The sequence below is a fragment of the Haliotis asinina genome, chromosome 5, assembly GCF_037392515.1.
Source record: "Haliotis asinina isolate JCU_RB_2024 chromosome 5, JCU_Hal_asi_v2, whole genome shotgun sequence".
Lineage (NCBI taxonomy): Eukaryota > Metazoa > Mollusca > Gastropoda > Lepetellida > Haliotidae > Haliotis > Haliotis asinina.
Window position 1 is genome coordinate 69,119,679 of NC_090284.1, and position 8,973 is coordinate 69,128,651.

An 8,973-nucleotide genomic window follows, 5' to 3' on the forward strand; every position below is an offset into this window, starting at 1 on the left:
GTTTATTGTCCAGACACCATTTTATATACACCCCGCACCCCAAATATCTTATTGTTACAATGAAAATTTTCAAGAATCATCAAGTCATAATTGTATTAGCCATTTTGATAGAAATGAATTCAAGAATGAATCCCCTTTCTTCGGCGGTTACACTGCCTTCTTTATCATGTATATCATGTGCCATTGATTCAGTGAATCTGGCTGGAACTGGCCGATGACATATAGTTCATGAATATGCATGAACTGGCGACGATGAAATATCTATTTTTAGTCATCGTCGTGCTAGAACATTACATTACACTTCCGAGAACCATAATTTATATTTTGTGTCTCAGGACAAAGTTTGAAAGCCCTTATGCCGTTTATCGTCCTCTGTGAGGGAAATGAAGTCCTAAGTGACTTGAAGGCTGACCTGCTACGAGATAATGAGTCTACAGACAATACGTTCTTACGTATGTACAGTGATATAACTGCCTGGGTATATTCAACTGTAAATAGCATAGCTTACTTACCTCACACTATTTTACTCCCATTGGTTGATTGAAATGTTACCGACTTGTCGTCCTTCCACTACATTTACTCGACAAAAATAAGAAAATAGAATCTGTTTATTTTATTTTTTTATTTTTTATCTAACCAGTGATATAATTACTTATAACAATGACAAATGTAACGATAGAACATCTGATAAATTATAGAACATATTCTATAACAGTGCAATAGGTAAGCAATGAACTAACGCAGTTGACTAAGGCGGTATGGACATTGTATGGAAATGCAGGGGTATCACCCCTACAGCCATTTTTCAGGTTAGGAAGATGTACTTGTGCTGACTGCAGCATTAAACAACAGACCAAACATTTTCTGTAATGAGTAAATAGGACGAAGGCACACATTTTGTCTTTCACAATTTGTAAAAAAAGTCAGTTATATTATCTGGTGACACCGGTATCAAAATAGACTTTAAAGGCAGTTTTGGTTACTTGTATTACTATCTATTATGGAATTCAGGTATAACAGCCTCTTTACTGATTATCAACTGTTGTTTGGAAATCAAAGGGAATACATCAATACACTATACAGGGATTAAGTGTATTTACAGAAATGTCTTTAATGGACGAGAATCAAATTCCACTTGTCATTGTTCGTGAAAAGAAACATTCAAAATACAAAAAGCAAACACCTCTTGCTTTCACCCTGCTGATACACACAATATAAAACCTTGAAAAGACTTCACATTCATTCAGACATTCAACAAACACATACTTTATGCAAAACAAATCCCCACAAAACATGATACAACAAAACATACATTAATAATGCATCTATTCCCATAATCACCACAGATGTCCACACATTGTGTAATACATGTAATTTTGAAATCTATCTCGACTGTTTCTGAGATTTGTTTTAGAGAATACATGTACGCTTCTACAAAACGAATTTATCAAATAAACATTCCTGTACACTGGAAGATCAACTTGATAGCGATATGCGCAATAGAGGAATCTTGTATATGTGTTCTCTCATACTGTGTTATGATCAGGTCAGTAGTGTCACCAATTATAATATATTCCTGGTCATCAGCTTGATGAGATGTCGACACCGATTGGTTCAAATCGGGCAGGAAGGTCAGGGTAACCCATTCTATTTCCTCCGATATCACCCCGTCGGTCTGCAGGCGCACCTAAGGAGACCAAATACGCACAGTGTTGTATTTAAAGATGTTGCATGTATTGTCCATGAGGATCTATGTGAAAAAAGAGATTTTGAAACATGAAGAAGAGGGGACTTTACTGACTGGCATTTTATCGACAGACTTAGCCTCCTGGCGTGTACCATGAACTATCCTTTGCTTTAAGCATACCTGCTCAGTCATTGGTGCTTCTGAACATGACGTCATAGCAATGTCCAATTTGACGTCATGACTAGTACAACGCTTTATGGTAGTGTAAAATTCTATGTTGATATCATTACTATCAAACTCTGTCGACATAAGAACATATTTCAATTCATGGCAAAAAAGATTCATTTAATTATTTAGAAAGTTGTGATCTTTATCTTGTCAAATGTAGTGGTTAATGTCGTACCTATAGACGAGGCAGGTGTTGCTGATTCCTCTGTCTGGGTATGAATTGGCAAAGCCACGTATGTTACAGATGAGAGAGGTAGAAATGGTGGTTGTGGGGTTTGCTCGCCAGATGGCGCATGAGTGTGTCGTTGACGACGCCGACGAAGAAGAAACCCCACTACAACAATACTGCAGATCACACCAACACTGACACATACAACCACTGGCACAATCATGGTTGTCTCGCTATTGTCGATGGGTTGTTGATGTGCGTGTTTTGCATCAGCTCCCGATTTGTAATCTGTAATGAAATATACACAGATAAAAAAGTTCCACCGTAGAAAATAATTTCTATTTTGCACTGGTAACACATTATACATTACACATAAGCGGGCACATTGAATATAGCTATGATTAAAGTTTGCTCTTTGAACCATGTTTGAACAAGGGGATATTTAAATTGCATTTCACTCATGGTGCAAGGACAGCAACACGCCCGTAGGTTTATCTTTAGCTTAATTGTATAACACAATAAACGTAATAAAATAATTTCATAACTAAAATATTTCTAAATACTTAAACCATATATTACACAATATATGTATTTTGCAACTGCATTGTGACAAGATACCTTCTCAAGTTATTTCCCTTTGTTTCTATAAATATAACAGGCTTCTCGCGTCATTGACGGCCATGTTTTGACAGCAAACACGTGGTTTTCATATTCAACTCTTGTCTTTGAGTGTCAGGCTAATTAAGAAACCTTCAGTGAGGGGTGTACATGTAGTTAACATAGATCAACGAAATAACGTTGAAATTTACCGTTATTAAAAGTTACTTACCAGGACAACTTTCCTGACACGTTTTGACAGTTCCTTGTTGTTCCATGAAGTCACATATAGATGAGCATGGATCACACTTATTCAGCCCAGAGTCCCAATACCTTCCAGGTGAACATGCTTTTTTCCCATCGGATACACTGAAAGCCCACAGAAATGCAAACAAAAATAATACTTTCATCGTTGTTGGGAACACAACACATCTGAGGGAAGTCAACAATCCCGGTGCATTGTGATGTGTGAATGAACAACGATGGTAGATTGTACGCGCTAGCGCTGATTGGTCAGATAGAGATGAGGCGTGCCCGAGAACAAGTCGAAACTCGTATATGGTCAGGTCACACTACATTAGCTTGGGATTTGGTGACAAAACAGACATCAGTTGATTCAGTAACTTGATTTGAGGTGCATGTGTACGACTGGGGTGGGTGGGTTCGGGTTGCACTTATGAAAATACTAACGTTCAAAATGTGATTACTGAAAATATTTTCAAAAGGTAAATTAGAGTTATTGCGAAGCTCCTGAAGCTTGGGCATCTGCGTTAGTGTGACTAGTTATTGTGATGTAAAACATGTAAGGACTCTTTGGTTAGTGTGTGTTAATGTGACTAGTTATTGTGATGTAGACCATGTAAGGACACTTTGGTTAGTGTGTGTTAATGTGACTAGTTATTGTGATGTAAAACATGTAAGGACACTTTGGTTAGTGTGTGTTAATGTGACTAGTTATTGTGATGTAAACCATGTAAGGATACTTTGGTTAGTGTGTGTTAGTGTGACTAGTTATTGCGATGTAAACATGTAAGGACTATTTGGTTAGTGTGTGTTAGTGTGACTAGTTATTGTGATCTAAAACATGTAAGGACACTTTGGTTAGTGTGTGTTAGTGTGACTAGGTATTGAGGTGTAAACCATGTAAGGACACTTTGGTTAGTGTGTGTTAGTGTGACTAGTTATTGAGGTGTAAACCATGTAGGGACACTTTGGTTAGTGTGTGTTAGTGTGACTAGTTATTGAGGTGTAAACCATGTAAGGACACTTTGGTTAGTGTGTGTTAGTGTGACTAGTTATTGTGATCTAAAACATGTAAGGACACTTTGGTTAGTGTGTGTTAGTGTGACTAGTTATTGAGGTGTAAACCATGTAAGGACACTTTGGTTAGTGTGTGTTAGTGTGACTAGTTATTGAGGTGTAAACCATGTAAGGACACATTGGTTAGTGTGTGTTAGTGTGACTAGTTATTGTGATCTAAAACATGTAAGGACACTTTGGTTAGTGTGTGTTAGTGTGACTAGTTATTGTGATTTAAAACATGCAAGGACACTTAAGACAAAGTATGACTAGTTACTATTGTGATGTATAAAATGTCAGGACATTATTAAGATATTTATAAGTCGTTACTTGTCGCTTTTATTCGGATACGCAGTGTCTCTTCAGGAGCTTCGTATGATATTTTTGAGTGGCATGTATTCAGTATAGTACTCAGGTGTATCATCTTGAGTTACTTAGGCATTAACAATGTCAGTGCTTTGAAACAGTTTATCTGAAATTCTGCAAATCTGACTTAAATCTGAGCTTACAAAAAATATACTTATATATTAATATATTTCTATTGCATAACATAATTGAATTTGTATTTTGTACTTTGTATTTTGTCTGTATATATAGCATGATGTATGCGAATCATGTCCTGTATTTGAGATGGCACCTTGGGAATAATACTTTAACAGGGTATTTTACGACCCCAAACGTCCTAGTAGTTATGCTGGACCCAAGAAACTGAACGAAGCTGTGCAAGCTAAGGGTCAGTTTAATACTGATTTACATCGAATTAAGAACGGTTTAAATGACAAGACACCTATACCATGAATCATCTAGAACGTTTCCAAGGTATACGTATGTGATCAAAGGTCTCGATAGTCACTGGCAATCCGATTTCATGGATATGGTACATATCAGAGACGTATTTTGGTACACCAAAGGGCGAGACAGTTTAAAATGTGCTCGCTATTTGCTACACATGGGACGATTCCGAAGTTCCCATATCTGTGAACAATAAACGATTGTAGCTGTTAGCAAAATCAATTTAGTACGTGAATGGGGCACAATCTAAGAACTACTACTACCCAGCAGACATCGCTGGCTCACTAAGTCGTAACTGAGGAGATGTATGATTCGATGAAATAATATAAGATGTTTCTCCATCCAGTGATTAAAACAAACCCCATTCTAAATATTTAATGCTGCCATTCACGATTTATGTGTGTACAGATATGTTGAAGTGGATGCGGGAACTGACGTGTGCTCGCCTCCCATGTGCTCGAATAGTTAGCCGTTTGACCAGAAATTGTTTAAAGGTCAGACTGAATGCCTATTTTCAATTCTTGTTCGGTTATGTTATGGGTTTGTCGACTCGAGAGTTCACATAACCAAATATTTTATTGAATTGTATAGAATTAATATGACTTTATGCATATGAGATGAATTTCAAAGGGCAACGCAGTGTAAAATATGCTCGTGAATTGGTACGCACGGAAAAACACAGAAGTGAACAATAGATAATGTATATAAGGGGAAATGCAGCTGCTATTATTAGGTCAAAAATCATAGGGCTTTTTGTTAAATCAAAGGTATCACTAGCCAGTTTATAACACGCTGTCATTCACTTGCGCAGTTATCTTGAATCAAAGACATCACTAGGCTGTTTAACATGGGATGTCGTTATCTCAATAAGCGTTATCTCCCAAGCGACCAGCTTCCATTATGTAGAAAGACAAGTGTCTGACTAGAAAGACAGGAAATAGTAAGCAGTTTAGGACTGCACCATGGACAATGAGTATCTCAAGTAGGTTGTCAAGTGGTTGCACGCGTGTAACTCCGTGTTGCACGCGGAGAGTGTCCTTTTGTCATATTACTGAAAACAAACTTACACTTGCTCTCCTTAAAAACTTTCCAATTAAAAATTGTAATTGCTCCCAAACTACAAACATCAAAAACTATAAATCCAATCTGATCTAATGCAGGGGGAGTGGGACACTCATGTAGGTATATATATATATATATATATATATATATATATATATATATATATATATATATATATATATATATATATATATATATATATATATATATATATATATATGTGTGTGTGTGTGCGTGTGCGTGTGCGTGCGCGTGCGCGTGCGCGTGCGCGTCTAAATTAGTAGCTGAGATTGTTAGTGGCTGTAACCTCAAAGGGGGTTGAAGTATGGTATAATCATTGTCCCCCTGAGAGCGTACCTAAGTCTCAAAATATTCTGATGTAAATTTAGTAGGAATAAGCTTTTAATCGTAGTGTATTTGTTGCTTTTAATAATGGTTAAATTTCAGTATAACCGCCAATGGCCGAAGGGATAATGTGAATCCAGCTAAAGTCCATGCAGGTAGCAAAAGCCAAGACCCCATGGGCCCTAGAGTAGGGTGATCTACATTCAGTTGTTGGCGATTTATAGCCCGTGTTTTATATCGTATTGTCCTCTTTAATTGCAGTGTTTTAGCTTTCAATGCTAGCTTTATGTGCATATCAGTGATACGCTAGTTTTTTTACTGTCCTTGGATGGCAGGTTTTTACGTTCAAATTATTTTGCTTTTGATATTGGTATAAATTAAATTCTTCTCGTTCCAATATGGCTGCAATATTGCCGATGTGACGATAAATATTAACTCACTCACTCACTATTACATTTCCATGAATACAATATATGACACTCATTTATGACATCATGAGACACATAGTGACCCCTGACTGACTGACGGACTGGCTGACTGGCTGGCTGGCTGGCTGACTGACTGATCGAATTTAGTTTTACTCAGCTTTTAGCAATATTCCAGAAATATTAGGGTGGGGACACCAGAAACTAGTTTCACATCTTGCACCCACGTGGGGAAACGAACCAGGGTTGTTCGGTGCGTCTGAACTGAATAAATTCAAATTCAAAAGTTTATTCTGTACATCATTCAATTTGTTTGAGATACCAAACGATAAATGATCATGGCCTGTTCCATTCACATCGCATGCAAAATCAATTACACTGCTAGTAACTGTATATTCCCTATCAATGAACTGTCTTTCTTAAGTAACAATGCGTACATTATGTATATTTATATGACCCAGACGGGTAAATTCGTGACAGTCCTCACTTGTGCAGTCCTAGTCGAATGGCCCAGGTAAGAGGGCCTTGTACTTAATCATAAGGGACGTTTGCAAGTCTGTTCAATGTGGGGCCGGTCTCATGAACTGGGAAGCAGCTGATGATCCCTGGGCCGAACATGAAACCTGGTCTCCACACTGTGATATCATGGATCTGTTTAGACAGTAACTAGTCGATAACACTGTGCAATCAAGACTGAACGGACTTCATTCGAGAAAAGTGGTGGCCCACTGGAGTAGTCATGTGGATTTACCTTTATACACTGTCTCATCGTTACAATCAGGATGAGGGTGTTCCACAAGGCAGTATTGTGTTTGTCACACTTTTTAGTATAAAGATAAATAGTTTATCAAATGTTTTAAACGATTTAATTGATGGATCATTGTTTGTGGATAATTTTGGTATTTCTTGTCGTGTCAAAATATGGCAACTGCAGTTGTGTCTAAACAAAGCAAATAAATAGTGTCTTGAAAACGGTTTTAAATTTTCTAAATCCAAAACTAATTGTTTACATTTTTGTAGAAAATATAAGCCACATAAGGACCGAGAACTATCTCTGGATGGCACTCCCTTCAAAGCTGTACAGGAAACCAGGTTCTTGGGCCTAATCTCACACTTAATGTTTCTGCCGCATATTCAGTCCCTTGAAACTAAGTGCCTGAAGGCTCTTGACTCCTTGAAAGTTGTTTCCAACTCAAATGGGGGAGGGGATCAAGCAACCCTCTTACACCTATATCGATGACTGGTAAGTTCAAAACTCGATTATGGCTCCATCATATATGTTGGAGCCTACAAAAGCAACCTTAAACTTCTTGATTCTGCCCATCACCAAGGTTTAAGACTTTGTCTTGTGGCTTTCAGAACTTGACCTATTGACAGTCTTTACGTTGAGGCCGATGAACCATCTCTTACACAACACGTATAAGATTCTCTTTACAATGCATTACTAAAGTATACTCTAATGAATCTAACACTGCCTATAACTGTGTCCTCAATCCCCTTTATGAGGATTTATATAACAAGAAACCTTCTCTTGTCCCGCCTCCTGGGCACAGAATTAAGCCATGTATTTCTTCTGCTGGCATTACACTAGAAATTATATCTCCTTCCCGTCTTCTTTCTTCTCCTCCTTGGCAACTGGTTAGGCCACAAGTCGATCTAACATTAACATCATTAAAAAAATCAGAAATTAATGAATGACAATATAAACAAGAATAAAATCAATTAAAAACTACATGTAGCAATTACAAATCCTTATTTATCGATGGGTCCAAGGACGGTGGAGTGGTGGCTTGTGCCACTGTCATTGGATCCAGAACAATATCTTCTCGATTACCAGATAACAGTTCTATTTTTACTGCAGAAGCCAACGCCATATTAACGGCACTTAAATGTATTCAAAGACACCCTAAACATAAACAGTATATACCCTATTCGTACTCTCTTTCTTGTCTTCAGGCGATGAAACATATGTCATGCAAACATCCACTTTTAATGGAAATTATTGTCGTCGACAGGTTCTTCCTTATATGCATATATGTCACGTATGTTCTCACCACGATATGGCTGCAATATTTCCGATGTGACGTTAAATATCAACTCACTCAAAGACTCTAACTGGCTGTTTTTACACTTGTCTGGTGTCGCATATGAAGGATTATCATAGCATATAAAGATTATCATAGCATATAAGGATATCTGGTATGCCAGATCTGACGACGTTAATGCGTATCTGGCAACTAATAAGGCAGGTGATTTTATTCCTGTGCGATACAATTGACTGTCGAAAATATTAAGAAAATTCTACAGCAAATGATTATTTAATGCGTCAGAGCCAACGTTACAATGGAGAATATGTGCCCTTTTCAAAT

General features: G+C 37.4%; 1 long non-coding RNA gene across 1 annotated transcript; it reads right to left on the reverse strand.

Moving 5' to 3' along the window:
* Positions 1–607: 607 nt before the first annotated feature.
* LOC137285143 (uncharacterized) lies at positions 608–3,151 on the reverse strand. Its single transcript, XR_010956953.1, has 3 exons — positions 2,914–3,151; positions 2,091–2,372; positions 608–1,687 (listed from the first exon to the last, which is right to left on the reverse strand). It is a non-coding gene; the product is annotated as an uncharacterized lncRNA (long non-coding RNA).
* Between the last annotated feature and the right edge of the window lie 5,822 nt (positions 3,152–8,973).